The 21,859-nt window shown below is 41.3% G+C and overlaps 1 protein-coding gene and 1 pseudogene across 1 annotated transcript in view; one reads left to right on the forward strand and one right to left on the reverse strand.

Annotated features, from left to right (window-relative positions):
* FOXO1 (forkhead box O1) overlaps positions 1–21,859 on the reverse strand; it is a gene marked incomplete at its 5' end in the record, with an annotated part of 98,107 nt that overhangs the window by 28,657 nt on the left and 47,591 nt on the right. The gene's annotated exons all lie outside the window — the stretch shown is intronic.
* LOC121101502 lies at positions 5,974–6,073 on the forward strand (annotated as a pseudogene).

Here is a 21,859-nt window from a genome sequence, read left to right on the forward strand (position 1 = left end):
TAGGGGTTTGGTAATGGAAATCCGTCTCTGCCTCCACACAGACCATAGGGTCCTTCCATAAAAAAGAGAACCAATGTACAAACTGTTTCAGGATGTAACAGTGCTTTCCAAACTACCTTCGAATTACATAATGCAGAGTTCAGAACACTGCATTTATGCTCCATATCCCTGCATCTCCTATGGTACAAAGAAAGCCTATAATCTCACAGATGAAATTCAATTAACAGAAGGTTAGGGGTTCAGGCAAACAATCCCACATTTAAATAAATGTTAATTTAACCCTAAAGAAACTGAGAAAGGAGGATTAAAGTAGGCTGACCTCCCACCTTTCCTCTCCAACTGATTAGTGTGTTCCTAGGACAGGCTCTGGCTATAAGGCCCTGAACTATACTTCTCAGCAAGGTCAGGTGAATCTGAACAGAGCTCTTTCATTACCACTCCTGATTCACCTGCATCTGAATAAGCCAAGTGATGTCACAAGTGAAACTAAATTCCCTGCCAACCTTTCACCTTCCACTGAGTTAGCTAATGAAAACGAGGGTGTTAAACCCTCCACAATCGCCAAATGCTCACAGCATCCCAAAGTCCAGACCAAAAACAAAACAAAACCAAACCAACAAACAAAACCAAACACACACACACACACACACACACACCCCAAAACCAAACACACACACACACACACACACACACACCACCACCACCACCACCACCACACCACCACCATGAAGCTTTGGAATACATCTTCATCCTTCTATTTGAATGAGTGTATAAGACTGGGGTCACAGAGGGAGAGGATTTCCTACCAAGCCAAAAAGTCACCCTAAGAAGACCCCCACTAAAAAAAGGGCTGGGAAGCAATACAATGATTTCCCTTTTACCCACCTATCTCCTAAACCACACTGGTAGAAGGTACCATCCTGATCAGGGTGGTCTTCAACCAAACTGTCTTGTAGAGAATACAGAGTAAGCAGCAATGGAAGCTTCCTTGGTAGAATAAAGGGCAGGTCCCTCACAGTCAACACAAACAGAGTCAACAAGAAGACAGTGACTCACAAGTGCCACTGATGTGTCCACAGGACAGCCAGGCAGATCATCAAGCAATGACTGCAGTGTCCAACACTAAAAGAAACCTTATACACTTCCATCTATTCTCAAAAACAGTTCAATCCAATTCCCATCAATTCTAAACAAAAAGAAACTGAAATTTACATTTCTCCCTAATCAAGGCCTTCCCCACCAACGACAGGGAATTTTAAAAAGTAAAAAAAGAGAAAGAAAAACTTCACATAAACACAGTCAGCATTATTTTTAGAAACAACTTTCATTTCCATTTCAATTTACTTAAAATTTGAAACTTGCTATTAATAGAAATATTTAATTGGGGGCGCCTGGGTGGCACAGTGGTTAAGCGTCTGCCTTCGGCTCAGGGCGTGATCCCGGCGTTACGGGATCGAGCCCCACATCAGGCTCCTCCGCTATGAGCCTGCTTCTTCCTCTCCCACTCCCCCTGCTTGTGTTCCCTCTCTCGCTGACTGTCTCTATCTCTGTCGAATAAATAAATAAAATCTTTAAAAAAAAAAAAAAAAGAAAAAGAAAAAAGAAATATTTAATTGTCACTAAAACCGGAAGTTGCTGCAAAATAAAATATAGTATTTCAGAGCAAATTCAAGGATCTGTGTTGTAAAATATTTGGTCTTTGTTACTCTCTGAGCATTCAATTTGTAAAAAGGAAACATGTTCTAATTTGGTTAATTAACCACTAACATAAGTCAAATAATGAATGTTGCTGCCTCCTAAATAAATCAGAATAGATTAACAGAATCCTTTGAATTTATTCGTTTCCGAGCACATTTCAAAGCCAACCCCGGTAACTCTGTCTGGAAGTTCAGAAGAGGAAATGTGCTTCTGTATGTCAACAGCAGGGGAGTCTTCAGGAGCCCCATTGTTCCCGTGTGCCGGGAGCTCAGCTGTTTGGAACTGGCCGGAGTCGAGACAGGAAGAGCTGTCAGACTTCTGGGGCTGGTCACTAGAGCATGACTGCACAAGGCCCGAAGCGGCAGATGTTTGAGGGGTGCTTGGAAACAACGATATGAAGACATAAGTACTAGGAATCTGAAGAGCTACAGAAGTCTTACTCTTTTGCCATAATTTGCAATCAAGTAGTTTTAGCAGAAGTCTGAAATTTTGTCCTGTGCCAACCTCTCTCCTATCTCTCCAGAGTGTTTATGGCCCTTACCCAACTCCTCCCAGTAACAACAGTATTATCTTACAACCCCTAAGGCATGCCTGAAAACATAACAGAGAGATTCAAAAGCCATCATTTCAGTCCAAGAATGACTATTCCAGCACACTGACAAAGAGAAGCCCACTTAGATAAACAAAAAACCTATTTTCATAAAACAAGGAATTGGATTAGGCTAGTAACATCTAACAACATCTAAGCCAAATGATGCAAACAAAACACCACGAGAGGAATTTATACCATGACTTAAATGCCACAAACAGGGAAATCCTCTCCTTGCTGAGACTCTTGGGTCCCTTCTTACATAATGACTCCTGGCAGTTACCGTTCCTAAAATAGCTTTCTTTCCAAAATGCCCATTATCGAAAGGCCCACTCTTTCCAGAGTTAAACTAACTCAAGTTTTAGAGAAGCGTTCATCTGTCAAGGGTGCAGAATGAAAACAGAGATTGCCTTCAGCTCGCTTTCAAGGCAACGCAGCTGGGAAAAAGCACCATGTGTAGACGAGGATACAGAGCAAGCAGCCAAGAAATCCTGCTCTGCCTGCTTGTCACTAACCAGTCTGGCGACCGCGGGCATACCCTTAACCTCTCTGCTACCAGAATTTCCCTCAAGTAAACAGATGGCCTCCAAAGACCCTTTAACTCCTGTAAAAGTCTGTCAGTCTTTAAAAACAAAAAACAAAAACAAACAAACAAAAAACAGGACCCCACTTTAGTAATCCCACCCAGTCTGAGGAAACGGAGAGACCTAAGAATACCCTGCAGGACAGACACTAACTATTCCCAGTGGTAGCCCAGAAAGAACCGAAATATGTCAACTCGAATCCAGAGCCAGTAACATCTAAAGATGAACCAAACACCAGCACAAATCCAGAAAATGCAACAGATAAAGGTTAGCTTTCCAACTCCACAGCATAGGTCATCCAGCAGTCTCAAAGTCCAGAACTTGCTACCATGGCTCAGACTTGCTGGGAATAGAAGCACGACGAGGAAGTAGAGACACGGTGAAATGCCATTCCAGTTTAAGTAACATACCAAGAGCTGTACTGATGCCTTCTGGACAGCCTTTTTCAAGAAAATCAAATTGCTTGGGGAAGGGGGTGGACTTAATTTAACTAAACATTTCACGTGGCACATGACAATTTTTCATTTTTCATTCCTTTTTACATATTGGCCAGCAAAATCCTCTTCTACCTAATGTCTACACTCCTCTTCCTTTTATCCCTTTCTGATTTTTAAGGTGGTAGGTATTGCAAAAAACATGATGCATAGGTTCTGCAAGACCCCTGGAAGTATGGAGCATGACTGATGGATGCAGGATGAGCGGAGGCCAAAAGGACTAGCAGTCTTGAGCTGAAAAGGCAAGAAGTTCACCAAAGTCCATCGTTTCTGCTCTGCAAATCAACTGAGAAATAGAGGCCCTTTTTCCAACAAGTAAGGAGGAAGGGGGAGCCCTGAGAAATCCAAGAGGGAATGCACACTTTGGAAGAGGGCAAGATGGTACCTTGCTGCTCAAGGATGGCAGTGACTTAAGATGGTTTCCTAGTGGCTCCCTCCTTCGAGATACATAGCACCAGAACGAGGTCCAGACGTGGTCCAGACCAACAGCAGCTCATGGACAAGGCAAGCCCCACAAAAGGAAGAAACTATCACTGGCAAGGAGCATCAGCCAAACTGGGCAATTCTGAGCAACCGAAGCTCCAGAGACGGCCAGGAATGGAGGGAGTGACTACTAGGTTAGTGTGCAAGGCAGCCCAAGGCGCAGAACAAGAATCCCATTGCTGTCCTTACCCAGCAGGCCAACCAGGTGCCAGGAAGGACAGAAAGCAGAGTGGAGGCTGACAGAGGAAGCACCCAATGGGGCTCATGAACAGAGAAAGTGTAAAACCATTAAAGGCCAGTCACTCTGTAATTTTACCACTGTTTTGTTATTTTTGCCAACCCTTATTTCCTTGTGATGTGTGCTGTATTTGATTGGAAAACTAGATGAAAAAGTTTATTCTCTTTTCTTAGGAGGCAGGAAGAACTGTAGCTCTAAAGGCCAACCTGAAGAGATACAGAGTCATTACTGAGCAACACCACACAGTGGACAGCCTCTAAGATGCCCTAAGAATCTCCTCCTGATATTCAGGCCCTATGTCATCTCCTCTTCTCCAGGCACTCGGTCAAGCTAGGCCCCAGATTCCTACCCCACAGAAACTGAGATAATGGCTGTGTGTTATTTTAAACTGGTAAGTTTCAGAATATGTTGTTATTCAGCAATTGATAGCAAAAATATCCCATTTCATTGAAGCCTTCAATATAAAACTTTAAACAACTGAAATTAGGATTTCCTTAAGTACAAAGCCATCCAACTCTTCTTATCTTTGGGCTCAAAGACTTCATTAGGGCACAGGATCCTAACAGAATGATATAAGGTAGTCAAGAGCTGATACAGTATGTTTTTTCTTAATATTTATTTGTGATGGGGTACCTGAGTGACGCAGTCAGTTAAGCAACCGACTCTTGGTTTTGGCTCAGGTCATGATCTCAGGATCATGGGATTGAGCCCCATGTTAGGCTCTGCACTCAGCGTGGAGTCTGCTCAAGACTCTCCCCCAGGCACCTGGGTGGCTCAGTCGGTTAAGCGTCTGCATTGGGGTCAGGTCATGATCCCTGGGTCCTAGGATCAAGCCCCGCATTAGGCTCCCTGCTCAGTGGGGACTCTGCCTCTCCCTTTCCATCTGTTTCTCCCAAGTTCATGCTCTCTCTCACTCATGCTCTCAAATAAATAAAATCTTAAAAAAAAAAAGGACTCTCTCCCCCTCTCAGCCCTTCCGCACTGTTCTCTTGCTCTCAAATAAATAAATCTTAAAATATATATTTATTTGGGATGAGGAAATGTATATATGTGGTACAAGATTCAAAAGAAGACCTCACTATATCAGGTGTCTGCATAAATGTACCCCAATTAAGGCCATCCTCAAATCCAGGGTTGACCCCCAATCCTGCTTTCCTTGCTTAACTTTTTTCTTTAGTAGGCTCCATCCCCACCATGGAGCTCATCATGGGGCTTGAACTCACAACCCTGAGATCAAGATATGAGCTGAGATCAAGAGTCAGACACACTTAACCAAATGAGCCACCCAGGTGCCCCACTTTCTTAACTTTTTCCAAAGCACTTATCACCATAATATACTTCCCATTATACTCAGCTAATCATCATCTATCTCTCCTTCTGGGATTGTAAACTCCACATGGGAATGAGTTTTCTGAGTGTTGTGTACTGCTGGGTCTCCAGCCCCAGGCCTATGTCTTAGATGTTTAGTACACAGTGACTCCATGAATAAGGAGATATGGTGAGAAAAACCTCTGCATATCCTTGACATGATCACTCATGTGGGAATTCATATGTGATACTAAATGTAAAGTACTTTTCATCCCGGATGTGCTACTTTTTACCTCTTTGAGAGCTCCAAAAGAAACAGGACTTTTCTACAAAAACACTGAACCTTGCCCTGGTGCATCTCGAAATGCGCACATCTGATAATGAAGGCCTATTCCTTCGATGACTTTTGTGAAATTCTACTTTTCATAAGAGGTTCCAATGCATATTTTATCTTAAGTCAAAATCATTACAGATATTTCGAAGTGTGGCTGCATCATCTTTCCAATCACTGTACTGTGTAACAGTCTCTATGGAGAAAAAGCTTTAGAATTTCAACTAACAAGAGAGGCCAAACTCTACCTGCTTCAGCAGCACAGATACTAATACTGGAATGATACGGAGATTAGCATGGGCCCTGTGCAAGGATGACACACAAATTCATGAAGTGTTCCCTATTTGGGAGAAGTAAACTAAATGCACAGATCTTAAGAGACAGCTGAGTTTGGCAAATGCATACCCCATGGACCGCCAGCCCAATCAAGAAGAGGATACTTCTATCACTCCTGAACGTTTCCTTGCGTTCTTTTCCAATTGATCCAGCATTCTGCCAACCCCACTCCTCCAACAATGGCAGCCTCTATTATGATTTTTATTCAACCATAGTTTATTTTCACAGTTCTAGAAATGCACATAAATGGTCATATTAAAAAAAAAAAAAAAAAAACAGGGCTAAAAACACCAAAACACAAAACAAAACAAAACAAAACCCAAGAGGTTGTGCATACCATTGTGGTATGGCTGGTGTTACTCAATCTCTCTTACTCCTCACACCGTTCCCACAAGCTGCTGGTTGTGTATTATCTCCTGAGGAATGCGCATAACTTAAAACCATAGCGAAGATGATTCAAAATCCTTGGTTGCTACAGGTCAGTAAGTAAGTTACTGCTTTGCAAGTAGATCAAACGAAATAAAGGATGAGGCTTGCTGAATGCTCGCAGACCGGTATCTCTATCCAACAACACTACGTACATCTTACTCTTCCAAGCTGGGGACACCGTAATGTGCAATGCCCATCTCATTTAAACCTCATGCTACTCTCACGTCCTCCTCCAAGAGGTCTCAGATGACTCAACACCAGACAAATTAATTTGAGAACCTGTGTACCTGGTCCTCCATGGTGGGGCGGGGGGCGGGGGGGAGAGACTATCAAAACTCGGAATACAGAGAAAGTTGCTTCCTGTCCGCAATTTGCTTAGTGAATCAGGCCTACAGTAGCTTTCAGGAGTTATCATAAAGTTTGAAAAGCAACAGATCAATCCATATTTCAAAGATCCAGAACAAAGAACATTCGCTTTTTGAACAGCAGTGAAAGCAAGGCAGAAGAAAGGCTAATAGAAGGATGCCTGGATTTCCACATGCCTCAGGAACATTTTCTGAAAGCTCCAAGTCAACGACTAGAACTGTAACACCAGCTGAGCTCTGCCTTGGATGTGAGCTCCTGAAGGACTAACACTCAGTCTTACCCTTGTTCGTCCTTCTGCAGGACTTAGCAGAGTCAGGACACCAGACTCTTCATCACCAGAAAGAATCTACAAGTCACTCTCTGTTTTCCAGTTTCAATAACCCCAATTCCCATTTTCCAGTGCCTTTTATTACTTTACAGTGATGGTGCGCCCCTGCTGTCCTGCCATGAAATATTAAAGGAGTGCATACGGGGCATTTCTGGATCTCACATTATTAAACATAATTAAAAATGATATTACCAATCTAATAAGCAGTAATTTCACAGCCTACACAACAATTATGTACATAAAACTGAACACCGCTAAAGTATCAACTATGCCTCAAGAATAAAAGGAAGCACTTTGAATAAGACTATTTAAAATCTAAGATTCAAGGAGGAGTAGTACGGAATCTCGAGTCACACATATATTACAGTAATTAGAAAACAGTTCACTTCCAGGGTCTTAAGTGCCAGTTTACAATCATTCCAAGATGTTACTGTTTTCTCCTTATGTAATGTTAAAAAAAAGCTTAGCAAGATAATTATACATGTTGTAAAGAAAAGCTTTTACCACTGTAGAGTGTGCTTAAAAAATATTTTAAGTTTGAGGCGCCTGGGTGGCTCAGTCGGTTAAGCGTCCAACTCTTGATTTCGGCTCAGGTCATGATCTCAGGGTCCTTGGATCGAGCCCCATGGGACTCTACGCTGGGCATGGAGCCTGCTTAAGATTATCTCTTTCTCTCTCTCCCCCTGCCCCGACCCCCATCTTAAAACATATTTCAAGTTCAAGTTTGAACCCTGGTAATAAGTAATACAAACTGGACATTCCTGACCTACAAGCTAGTTCTATTTATACCACAAGTAAAGAAAAGGGAAATTTTAGTTTTTTGTTGTTTGCTTTTTTTTTTTTTCAAATTTATTACATAAAGAATCCTCTGGCTTCCAGTAAAATCTACCGCAATATAACAAAAATTCAGGCCTTTGGATCCTTCTGACATCCTTCTTTGCTCCTTAATTAGATGTTTCATTGGCTTTCAAGTGAAACTCAACTACTGGCTCTGAGATCATTTACATTTACTTAGACATTTTAAGCTGCCCTGTCACCATTATAGAGCACTGCCTAATGAGGTCCCCTTAGACAAGGGCTGGCTTGACAGCAACCCACAGTTAATACTAAAACGATCCCAAGATTGCCTACTTTCTCTGAATTTAAAAAACTTAGGGAGCCTCCTCCCTAAAAACAGGAGGGGGAAAGGTATTATTTTCATAAAGGGGTGCTTCTGCTTGAAGCTCTTCCGAGAGAACTGTACAATCATCAAGTAGAGACTTAATATGAATCTCCCTCCTCCCTGATAGTGTACAAAACTATCACTTCTATGCTATTCTGGAGTTTAAGGAGGTGTGTGAGAGCAGGAAGAGCCTAGCAGAAGGCAGGGCAGCAGGGGTGGAGAAGGAAGAAAAGAAAAGAAAAAAAAGAAGAGGTGTCAGAAGCTCGGGAAGAAGTGGCCGCGGGTCATGAAGAGCTGGCTGGAGAGGGTAAAAATGGGCTGGTGAGGCTCTTCAGAGTGTAGGAATCCAACACCTTCATTTTGGGGGTGAGGAAACTGAGGCCATGGTCACAAAAGCAGTAAGTGACAGGAGTCAGGCCCAGATCATCTGCTGAGAGGGCAGGATACATAGATAATAAAAAAGAGGTAGAGCACCTTTCTCAGTGCCTCACTCTCCCCTCTAAGGAAGATGGAGGCAGGAGAAAAGGTGTGCAACTGGAGGAGGAGCCATCTGGATAATAAGACTGGTTAACGGGCTTCTATCTTCAGTGGGATCCGACATGAGATAATATGCTTAAAATTTGGTTGAGATTTGTATACTCTCAAGAGGCTAAGATTAACTCCTCTCCCCCAAATAAAGGAACACCCTACTAGCTTTCATTACAAACGGAATACAAAGACAGTACAGAAAAATTGAGATGGATTAAGAGGTTTAATAAATAATTCAGACTTTGCTAGAAATGGCAAGATACCCCTTGATGCTAAACAGCCAAACTGACATTTCTATTCTTTAGGGCCTGGCTCTAAAATATAAAATTTTATCCTTGAAATGAGCTTTTTAGAGAAGAAAAAAGCTTCCATTCAATAAGCTTAACCATTAACTTGGAGGGGGTCGAGTACCATAAAAACCAGTGCTTCTCATACTTGAACATGCCTAGGATCTTGTCAAAAGGCAGATTCTGATTCAGTATGCCTAGGATCAAGCCTGAGATTCTAACAAGCTCCCTGGTGATGCTGATGCCATCAACCCAACCCATGAACCATACTTTAAGTATCAAGGCCATAAAAAACATGAGGTATGAAAGTCACATTTCGAGGTATGTTTATTTCACGACTTGGTCTGCTAGCTACAAAACAGTGACATTTGAGTCCTTCTCCTTCTGGTGATTGACAGGCTCCGTAGAAATGTGAACATAATTCTTCAGGCGGGAGGGAGAGGAAGGAGTTTAAGTCCAATTAAGTATAAAAGCATTGTGACTATTTAATACAACAGAATTTGCTCTGGGCTCAGTGGGGAATAACACAAGTCTATGTGTTTTGTCATACAACAAAGGGACCTTGGTAAAGGTTGATAGTTATGGAATCCGATTTAAGTCCTCTTGAGTGGCCAAATGGACCCAGTGTTCATTTGCATGAAAGCTCATCTTTCCTTACAGAAAAGGAAATTAACGCCCATTTGCTGTCAAATGGGCACTGTGTTGTTTTCCAGGAGTCCTGAGGCTTACTTTCTGACAGCCCACAGGGCCAAGACAATGGAGCTGCGTTGTTCTAATCCAAGTACAAAATTATTAGTAATATTACCATTTCTGTCCATGGTCGCACGTGCCTTAGTGCAAACCTAAGCCTTCTGAAGACTATCTTAAAAGCCTTTGCGGGCTAATCTATAGTTGAAGAATAAAATTTTAAAACCTAGGCATTAGGAACCATGTGGCTTTCTTTAGTGATCTTTACTCAAATGCCCGCCAGTTACTAGTTACATGACCTTAGGCAAATTACTTAACCTTTCCGTTTCCTCCACTATAAAATGAGGACAATAGCCACCTAAGGTTCCAGTAAGATCATGTACTCTGAGCTACTTAGCAGCTCAGTGGCTGGCCCAGTGAGGTTCAAGGGCAGGATTATCGCTGTTTCGGTCAGGGCCACCTTCTCGCAACTGAGCCAACCAATCCCAATTCGCACGGTGCTAAATATGCACATCCCTGATAGGCTCTGTTCTCAGCCGGCTTACATTCCAAGCCAGCAACACGTGTAAGTCACACCGTGCACTTTTTAAATATCACATAATTCTTCATTTCTTTGTAATCATCTAAGCACTACGGCATTCAGGAAAGAAAGCCTGCAATATGCACAACCGTTCTCTTCACTGTCCCCAGTGCCATCTCATACTAATCCTTCCCTGTCTTCCCTCATGTCAGCCTCATTCTGTCTGAAGACAGCATAGCATTCCAAGCACTCCATACCTCTTCCACAGCCCGGTGTAANCAGGAATGGGCTGCCTTTTTTCTGCCAATTTAGTACTGATCACATGGGGAGGACTATTTATACAAAGCAAAACCCTAGGAGACCATTATTTACAAATGTGTGTGTATGATTAATACTTTAAGGTCCATAGTCTTCCATGCATATTATCTCAATCAATCCTAACAATAACCCTGTGTATTTAGGACCACTATTCTTATTATTACAGATAAAATCTCACAGAGTTTAATATAAGAGACAAGTTCATGGCCACTCGGCCTTCTGTATGTTCTCTTGGTCTCTAAGACAGAGATCTCCCCAGTAAGAAGGTGGCAGGGAGGTGAATCAGCTTTGTTACTGGAACCATCTACATAATTCAATTACATTTGACTCTGACAGAAACCACTGGAACTCAGTTTTATCAGTGTGAGCTGCGCCCCTCTAAGTTATCAGGGTCTGTAAACCACAGCCCACCGCCTGGAGGCCCTTAATCATAGTTTAAACAAGGTGTCCTGGGAGCCTAGGTAGCTCAGTCGGTTAAGCATCTGCCTTCTGCTCAGGCCATGATCCTGGAGTCCTGGGATCAAACCCCGCATAGGCTCCCTCTGCCCCTCTCCCTGCTTGTGCTGTCTCTGTCAAATAAATAAAAAAAATCTTTTTTAAAAATATTTTAAACAAGGTCTCCTGTGTCAGAATGTAAATGACAATGCTGCATCAAGGTTGAAGCCAAAACCCTGCATTTTTCCCTTGGTAATCGGTCCTGCCCTATAAAAAACCTTCCCTTGAGCTTGCATTGGTCCCTTCTGCCAATTCAGGGCTGAAAACAACAGCCAGCCTTGGAGCACTCACATGCATCCCGAGGATCACCGAGGACCCCGTTCACCAGTGTGAAAGCTCCTCTCTCTCCCTCTCTTCCCACCCCCTCTGCCCACACACCTTTCTTGTGCTGAAAGGGCCTTCTCATAGGTATTAGAGGTGTGCTACAAAATCTTCATTAAGTAATTCAATAATGTGTGCGTCTGGTACTTCAGTCCCAAACAGAAAGGAATGTGCCCAGGAGCCAGCAGGCAGAGCCACATTCTTCCTGTTACCCTGTAACAGCAGGCAGGCTAGTAGCAGGCTGGCGGGCGCTACTCTGGGGACGAGTCCTCTGACAGCACTGCTTTCCCAACATCAAAGGGTTGGAATTCATCTTCAATTTGTAACTTGGATTTATCTCAGTTTCAAATCATAGCCTGACAGATGTTAAAGTCTGACAGGGTATAAAATCATCCTCTACTGAGTCAAGAATATGACAAGCAAGAGGGAACAATGGAATAAAAGAGGTCCCAGTTCAGAGAAGGGGAATGGAAATCTACCCGCAATAAGTGGGAGAACATGAAGCAGTAAAATTGGCTCTTTAAATGGCATACCACACAGTAGTGGTTATTTTGTCAAGTATTGTTCATGGAATATGGTGACAAATGGGGAAGGACTGTCTTGCCAGTGGTATTTAGTTTAGTTTTTCTGGTTTTTTATTTTACTTTATTTTTAAGGAGGGGCAGTCACAAATGATTCCAAGCTATTTTTAAATTTTTTTCCCTAAAAATTCTGATTGAATTTATGACTCTTTCGACTAATACAACATCATTTTCAAGAGGGAACAGAAACAAATTAATGAAATAAACCAGTCTGGCCCACTTGCATGAAAAAAAAAATCACATAACACTAAAACTTTAAAAGAAGAGTTAGTACTTTCTTGAATGGATTCTTTCAGGAATATTTACACAAATATGGTTCACACCATCACTACCCACCCAAACTGGTGGAGCGGTTTTTATGAGCTAAGTTGTTCTTGCTTTGCCCTCCATAATATCACTCATTCTGTGCCACTCAAAGTGTGGTTCAGGGACCCGCAGCAGCACCTGAAAGCTGGCTGCAAATGCAGGACCTCAGGCTTCACCCCAGACCTTAATGAGTCAGAACCTACATTTGTACAAGATCCGCAGGTGATTCACACACACATTAAAGTTTGCTAACCACCGTCTTGCAAGACATTTATTATTTAAACATCATTTAAGCCCATTTTAACCGCTCTGCTAAGAAAGTCTTCCCTACACTGAGATGTAATATGCCTTCCCCTAAGTCCCACTTATGGATGCTTCCCTAGTAACGAGAATACTCAGGGAAATAACTCCAAAGTTAAGCTTTTGTAGAATACTTTTTGAACAAACTCAAAATTCTTCTTTTGATGTGTGCAATGTTTTGGGGGGGCAAAGAAACATTAAAACTATTACAAGCTTTCCACAACACACCACACTTGCCACTATTTCTAGTGACCATCAAAAAAAAAAAAAACACACAGGCAGGCATCCACATTAAATCAACAATATCAACTGAGCAATAAACATGGCAATAAAAGACTCAAGTGAAGAGCGGAATACAAAAGAAGGTCTTCGGGGCACCTGGGTGGCACAGCGGTTAAGCGTCTGCCTTCAGCTCAGGGCGTGATCCCGGCATTCTGGGATTGAGCCCCACATCAGGCTCCTCCGCTATGAGCCTGCTTCTTCCTCTCCCACTCCCCCTGTTTGTGTTCCCTCTCTCGCTGGCTATCTCTATCTCTGTCAAATAAATAAATAAAATCTTAAAAAAAAAAAAAAAAGGTCTTCAAGTTCAAATTATCTGCAAAATTAGTCTTGTTGGGGAATATCTGTTCCACAATTCAGAAGGAGAAAAACAACTGTCCAGGTGCAGCAGGGGGATTTTCCCCCACGTGCCAGTCTCTATGCTTGGCATTTTAAACACATTATCGAATTTAAGCCTATCACAGCCTTATTAGAAGGTGGGCACTGCTTTAGTCTATGCTTTATTGAAGTTTAATTTACATCAAACCAAGAGCTGATATCTGCTGTGTACAGCTACACGAATTTTTACATTTGTTTATCCCCATGCAACCAACCCCCGGCCCCCAGAATCATTTCCAGAGCCCTAGCAGTAGGCTCTCTTATGCCCCACCCAATCAGCAGCCGCTTCCCCAGAGGGAGCCACCATTCTGACTTCTATCACACACACTACAGCTTCGCTTGTTTACTGAAATTCATACAAACAGAATTGTGCAGAATGTACTTTTTGAGCCTGACGTCTTCCACTGAATAGTTCCAGATGGATCAGTGTGGACAGGGAAAAGGGTATGTCCTGCTGTGAGTGGAGAAGGAGTAAAACAACTATACAAGGCAGGAGAGTGTCTTACAGCATGCAAGGTGGGCCGCAGAGGAGTCTGTAGGAAAGGAAGCTGGAAAGACGGGCCTTTCAGATGGTGAGCGGCCTGGAACGCCAGCAGAGAGTATCTGAAGGTGTTTGAGATAAATGATATAATTAAAGTGACATGTCAAGAAATCTGTTGTGGTAGCCTGTCCGGGGTAGAGTGAAGAAGAAGGAAACCGGAAGCAGCAAGCCCAATGTAGAGGTCCAAATAAGAGACGGTGAGCACCACAGGGAAGGAGAGAGGCAAAATCCCAAGGGAGTTTCATCCTGACACTTGACAGAAGAGGCTAGAGCTGATGGGAAGAGGAGTTTTCCATACTTCCAGAATGAGACTCTTGAAAGAATGGTGGTGAGTGCTATTCAAAATACCATGTAGGCAGTAGGGGAAACCAGCTTTAGGGAGGAAGGTGAGTTTAACACCATGTGGTCACCAGCTGGCTGAAAATTAGACTAAAGCTCGGGAGAAGGATGTAGAGAGGTAGAAACAGGAGAATATGGGAGGCAAACAAGACAGCAAGAACTAAATGGGTCTCCAGAAACCGTATGTTTGTTCTCACCTGGCTGAACTCAGTGAGAAGAGAAACCACAGGACTGAACCCTGGGGAACCCTTACTCAGAATAAGAAAAAAGAGTCTTGCAAAAAAGGGCCAAGGATAGAAACCGAAAGACTGGAGCATAAATTTAGCAACAATTCCTGCAATAGGCATTCAATTTAAAGACACTTTTTCTCAAGTACAACCACTGTAAATGCTGAAACAGGTTCTCCAAGAAAACACAAGGTACTTCAGAAGCTTCATTAACTCTTTCTAGCATCTTCAAGGTATTACTTTGCAAATTACTGTCTGGGTATGCTAAACTTAGTAAATTATTGTTTGGGTAGACTAAATAGCAGCCTTGTACTCCGAAAGAGTTAATGGAGCTTCCAAAGTGTCTAATTTACTCCTAAGGTACTTTTCATACTCAAGGCTCTGGCTCAATTCGCATCTCACCAATGATGATTAAAAGGCAATCCATGGAACTGCGCATTCAAATTTCTGACCAAATCAGATTTAACAGATTCAGTATTTTACTTAGACTGCCTAATCCTAACAAATTCTAGATGATTAACAACTAATCGACAGTGATCCTTCCTCAAGAAATCCACTACGAATAAAAGCTGAAGACACAGAAAATCCAAGATCAGTGCCTGCCCAGGAAAACACGAGCCTGAGCGACGTCCAATCTGTGTATAAAATTATCCCACAGGCACAGATTCTAACTCAATCCCCTGCCTGCCTGCTCTGCGTTCATCTCCTTCTTCACCAGACTGTAACTTCTACCAAACGACAAATGATAAATCGGTTTGCTAAAGGCCAGCCTTTACTAGATATTAAATAGGAATCCCTATGATGAGGCATGCTTCTTTTCTCCGAATGATGACAATAGATAATATGAAAAGAGGAATTTAGCTGTTGACTTGAAGCTAATTTTTATCTGCTCGCGTATTTCCAGTTACGCTGCCAATATCTTGCATTATTCCTTGAATGCACTTACTCTATTAATCAAAAGCAAGTTGGCAAGTTTTATACACAGCATGAAACAGTGATTTTTAAAAGATAATGCACAGAAAGTGGAAGCATTGCTAAAACATTCAGATGTTTCATTAAAGAAATAAAGCGACTCCCATTTTTTAAATTTTCTTTAATAATCACATTTTTTAAATTATAAATATGAATTTAAAGCCAAATTTGTTCTCATCCAGTCTCCAAGCAAACCTGAACAAATCAATCTTTTGAACTGCCCAATACATTAAGCACAGATACTTCACTGTAACCCCATTTCAGAATAGTTATTAAAATTCTCAGTAGTTGAATGGCTTTTTTTGGTCAGACTGGCACTTTTTGGCACATGTTTTATAGGATGTTACTCTTGCTATGCTGTTCTTTTGAAAAAGATAAAGCAATAACTAAGCATATCTTTGTACAAGCAGTTTTTATCATTAACATCTTGACTTGAGGGGCACCTGGGTGGCTCAGATGGTTAAGTGTCTGCCTTCGGCTCAGGTCATGACCCCAGGGTCCTGGGATTGAGTCCAGTATCCCCCGTGGTGGGCTCCCTGCTCTTGGGGAGTCTGCTGCTCCCTCTCCCTCTCCTTCACCACTCGTGCATGCGCACTCTCTCTTTCTCAAATGAATAAAAAATAATTTTAAAAAATCTTGACTTGATAAATACTTTGAAATGGATATTATCATCAAAGATCCTCAGTTCAGATCTGTTATGTAATCCAAAAACGAACTAAGATTTATGGTTAAAGAATAAGGTGGGCGCCTGACTGGCTCAGTTCGTCGTAGAGCATGTGACTCCTGATCTCAGCGTTATAAATTCAAGCGCCACATGGGGTGCAGAGATTACTTAAAAATAAAATCATTTTTAAAAAAGGGTAACTGGGGGCGCCTGGGTGGCACAGCGGTTAAGCGTCTGCCTTCGGCTCAGGGCGTGATCCCGGTGTTATGGGATCGAGCCCCACGTCAGTCTCTTCCGCTATGAGCCTGCCTCTTCCTCTCCCACTCCCCCTGCTTGTGTTCCCTCTCTCGCTGGCTGTCTCTATCTCTGTCGAATAAATAAATAAAATCTTTAAAAAAAATAATAAAAAAATAAAAAAATTAAAAAAAATAAAAAAGGGTAACTGGAACTCTATGGAAGTACATATTATTTTTTTTTAAGATTTTATTTATTTATTTATTTGTCAGAGAGAGGCAGAGTGTGCACAAGCAGGGGGAGCGGCAGGCAGAGGGAGAAGCAGGCTCCCCGCTGAGCGAGGAGGAGCCCAATGCAAGACTCGATCCCACGACCCTAAGATCATGACCTGAGCTGAAGGCATGTGCTTAACCAGCTGAGCCACCCAGGAATCCCTGGAAGTACATATGCTGTTAATGAAATTATGTATAACATATAACTTTCAGAGCAAAAAGGCATTGGCTGAAATCACACACAGAAAAATTCATGTTAATTTCTTAAGAGACAAGCATTCTGGTTTTCTTTTAATTTATTTTCAGTTCCATCATCATAGGAACAAATTAAATTTTTTAAACTTTTTTTTTTTTTAACTAGCTACGGATTTAATAACCAACCTATATCTTGGCTGTAGGTTATGCTTCCTCTCCCTAACTTTCTGAAGGTGAATCTGAGTGAAGGAACTAGGAAGCAAACACCCAAGGGACAGTGGATCTATTCTCTGGTATTTAAACTAGTCATCTGCAAAAACATTAGGCCTGCTGTACAACTGAGAAATTCTCAAAAGAAATAGGTACATAAGATTTAAAAAAAAAAAAAAACTCTCAAAGGAAGTATGAAAACCCTTCTTTTTCTTCCCAGTCTCACTTATGAGGACAAGAAAAATTTTTTAAGTTCAAAGCATAAAACTCATTAATACAGATCCCTTGGGGTCCAATGAGAAGAACATGGGAAGATAAATAATCAATGTACATGTTTAATGTAAAAGAGAAGGAAATTCACAGAAGCAATATAAAAGATTTCAAATATCAATGGAGAAGCATTTATCTTCAATTGGTACTACAGTTTTTTTAATGCCCATGTTTTTCCAGACAAAATCATTTAGAGGGGCATCTGGCTGCCTCAGCTGATAGAGCATGAGACTCCTGATCTTGAGGTTCTGAGTTCAAGCCCCACACTGGTCCTAGCACTTACTATAAAAAAATAAAAATAGGGCGCGTGGGTGACTCAATCGGTTAAGCTACTGCCTTCGGCTCAGGTCATGATCCCTGGGTCCTGGGATAGAGTCCTGTGTTGGGCTCCCTGCTCAGCGGGGAGTCTGCTTCTCCCTCTCCCTCTGCCCCCCCTACCACCACACGGGCACACTCACACTCTCTCTCTCTAATAAAATCTTTTTTAAAAATAAAAATAAATAATTTAGAATTTAAAAAAAAACTGTCATTTTAATTTCATCCCAACACAATGCATCCTATCTAGAAGGCATGATTTACCATATTTGGCCACTAACTGCCAATCATTTTAAGGCTTTTCCAGGATTTGTGCCAGAGATTAACAACATATCTCTTTTAGCTGATACGTGTAAAGATGGTCCCAAATGCAAAACAAAACAACAACATAGTACCAACTACCAAACCATACTACCATGATAAGCACAATTTTCTGCATGTTACTCACACTACCGTAAAATCGGCACAGAGTTAAGGTCCCAATTTAGAGGCAATTTTGTGTGGGACGAGTAAGGTATGAATGTGAACACAACACACACTCAACTCATCCATTCACTGTCTTAGTCACTCAACAACTACACCACTGTTAGGGCCATCTCCTTGGCCATTTTAACTGAAAGCACTGGTAATAATCTTTCAAGTCTCTTTCCTTACTCTGCCTATGCCTTTTATTTGGATTTTACTTCTCTCAGTACACACTTAAAAGATAAACCTACCATTTCAATACGTGGTGATAAGGAGAAACAAGACATACCACAAAGCAGGTTAGATGTGGCTTTTTGGTAGTGTGTGTGTGAGTGTGTGTGTGTGTGTGTGTGTGTGTGTGTGTTTAAGGTTTATTTATTTATTTGAGAGAGAGGGAGGATGAGAACGCACAAGCAGGGGGAGGGGGAGAGGGAGAACCTCAAGTAGACTCCCCACTGAGCGAGGAGCCTGACTTGGGGCTTGATCTGATGACCTTGAGAGCATAACCTGAGCTGAAACCAAAAGTCAGACACTCAACCCACTGAGCCACCCAGGCATCCCAGAAGTTGATATTCTTAGTAACACTGACCATTAGGTCAAAACATTTTGTTATCCAATCAAATCCAAATTAGATCAAAACCCTAGCTGGTCAATTAATAAAAAAAAAAAAAAGTACAGAATTTTTAAAATGATATACAGGATGTAAACATTTACCTTAAAAATGTGCATGTAAAAGTGCTTGAGATAAAATAAAAAAAGTTCCTTTGAGGCAAGGTCCTATGGTTGGATTTCCAGTCTTTCTTATCAATCCATAATGCACTGTTACCAAATACTCACATTTTTTATTTTTCCAAAGTGGAGAAGGAATCTCCCCTTAGCATAGCAATCCAACCATAGAATTCTTCATGCTTTCCCCCTAATCTTTTATAGGATCTGATCACACCTAATTTATCGGCAACTTAAGTCTTCCCAAAATGTTCAACTTAGTTTTCCTAAAAATAATTATTTCATTCATATTTAATGGGTTCATCTAGTAGTTAATTTTCATTGGGAAAACAAGTACAACTGCACAAACATGTCTGAAAAAGCACAACCAAGTTCCAAGAGAAAGACAACTATCGTACTGTTAGTAGCTCAAGCAGTAAGATACCACATTCAACCAGTAAGGGGTTTTATGGAGGGAACGGAGAGCATGGGTTAATATGTGTGCTGGGGAAATGAAGGCCAACCAGGAGAGCTTCTATGGTAGATGCTGGTGCTGCCACCAAGACATACCCTAAACACTTTTGTGCCAAACAGGGGTAAAGACGCTTTGTTTTGGTTTGGTTTTTTTAATGTTTGATTTAGGTTTATAGTGACAGAATTGGCCTGAATTGTTTCAAGTTCGATTAAAAATGACAACAACAACAACTTACCACCCAAGAAGCACTTATATTAACACTTAAGTGTGTAAGAGTTGCATGTTACTTGTTCCTCCAAGTCCATCTTCTGGAAAATCTGAAGAGTGGTATTGTGTATATATATATATATATGTGTGCATGTATGTACATGCTAGTTAATGTGCACATATGACCACATGTAACTCCCAACTATTTTGTAATTACCTTGATGCCAGATAATTTTTTAAATTCTCCTAAGCTTTGGAATACACAGTATTTTCTGTATGTGGTTCTCTTTGCGTATTTATCATCCTGTGTGTTCTACATACCTATATTAGAATTGATTCAGATGTTTTCAGCCCAGTGTCAGATTGGTACCAATGACACTAGGCCACCAGCATCAATGAAAGGGGAGGCACAGAACCTATATTGCAGATGGCTGAAAGGTGATGCTACTTGATCATCACAAGCCCTTTCCTGTGGGAAGCTTTCTTTGAAAATGTCCTAACAGGCAATATGGCTCTAAACCAGACAGCTCTGTATTTGTTCACATATTTGTAAATATTACTGTCATCCCTAAATACAGTTCTATGTGGAAGAATAAACCACAAGTCACTGGGTTAAAATGTTATTTTCTTCCCCAGACAGAAACCAAAAGTGTATTTATTTAACATTATAGAGAGTTTAACCAGCTATATGTTTAATTCCTCTTAAAATCCGATTGGTTCCTCTTTGACAGAAATTCTTTCTTCTTAAACTGCTTCGGGAATGCAAATTTTGCTATGAATAATCACATTTGTTAAATGCCATAGAAACCTGAATTCTTTGTTTCCAGAATTTAAAAACTGGTACATAGTTCGTGATTTACTGAAAACCAAACAAATATTGGGTAGTGCTGTTCTTCATTGTTTACTCAAAAAAATATGATTTAACATTTCTTAAAACCTTGAAGTTTGTAACAGCAAAAGAAAAGGCATCACTAGGAAAACTAATAATGCCCAGTTATGTTAAAGTCCTTTATTTAAAAGATTTTATTTATTTATTTATTTATTTATTTATTTATTTGGGGGGGGAGGGAGAGAGGAAGAGAAGAAGAGAGCAGGAGTGGGAGGTGAGGGGCAGAGGCAGAGGGAGAAGCAGACTCCCCGCTGAGCAGGGAGCTGGACACTGGACTCATCCCAGAACCCTGGGATCATGACCTGAGCCAAAGGCAGACGCTTAACAACTGAGACACCTAGGTGCCCTATGTTAAAGTCCTTTTAAATGTGCTTTCAGTTTAACAAAATTGAAACTTAAATTCTTCAAAATGATTAGCATACACACACGCGCGCGCACGCACACACACTTTTGATTAACTGTAATCCACCTTACTCTTAGACTGCAAAACCACATGCTGAAGAAGAAAGTCAGTACTAAAAGTCAGTACATGTCTACAGAAGTAAATAACTAAAACAGAAAAATAAAACTCTTAAAATCCACTGCTTAATCATATCATTTTATTCCCTTATCAAGAAATAAGTGGATGACTTCCAGGGTATTTTGAGGATAATTTCAACTGTTTGCAGATGCTCCACTACAATTTTAAGAAGTCCAGAGTGTCACAGTTGGTACTTAAAACTTTAACAGTATTATTGTCAATAATACACATATGAAGAACGCCTTCCCCAACAATGCCCTACGCTCAAATACAAACGATGGAGACACAGCCCTCACTTTTCCAGCCTCATCTCTAGTAACCCAATTCCAACTACAACGCACTTCTCAAGTCCCTTCTCATGCGCACCCTCTACCACAAGCATCCCTTTGGTCATGACTGCTCCTGCTGCCCTGGATTTCCTCCCTTGCTGGCCCAAATACTGCCTCAGCCTGTTCAAATTCTACCTTCACTTCAGCACACATTTAAGAGGATGGGCAGTATTTTTCCTGGTGCTTCCACCCAGCATGACCTTTCCAGTCCCTGAAACCCCATGGCATTCCCTTTTACAGTTCTCTCCAGTCACATGCCCACCATACTTGCAGGCCAGCAGCCACAGAAGCCCTGACCAGCTGTTAGCCTCTCACAGAAGAGGCTGTGTCATCACCAACAGCACCAAGGAAAGGAACACCACCACTGGTGATCAGTGAAGATGCAGGGCTAGCAAATGCAACCAACTAATGTGTGGAAGGATACCACAAATTATATCAATAGTACTGCCAACACTAACCACTAAAAGATGTCTCTTAATATCAGCTGACAAGTGTTTAAATCTAGTTAAGCATGAAGCTAAAAAATCTAGAAAATGTGCATGAATGGATAATAAAAGTATCAATAATAAAAAAAAAAAAATCCACACATCTGGAACAGAAAAGATACCCTTACACAATAAGGGGCAGTGGAATTTACTGAAAGGCATGTTTATTTAACAAAATACTACAAAAACAATTTTTCCA

This window comes from Ursus maritimus, unplaced genomic scaffold, assembly GCF_017311325.1.
Source record: "Ursus maritimus isolate PB19 unplaced genomic scaffold, ASM1731132v1 scaffold_10, whole genome shotgun sequence".
NCBI lineage: Eukaryota > Metazoa > Chordata > Mammalia > Carnivora > Ursidae > Ursus > Ursus maritimus.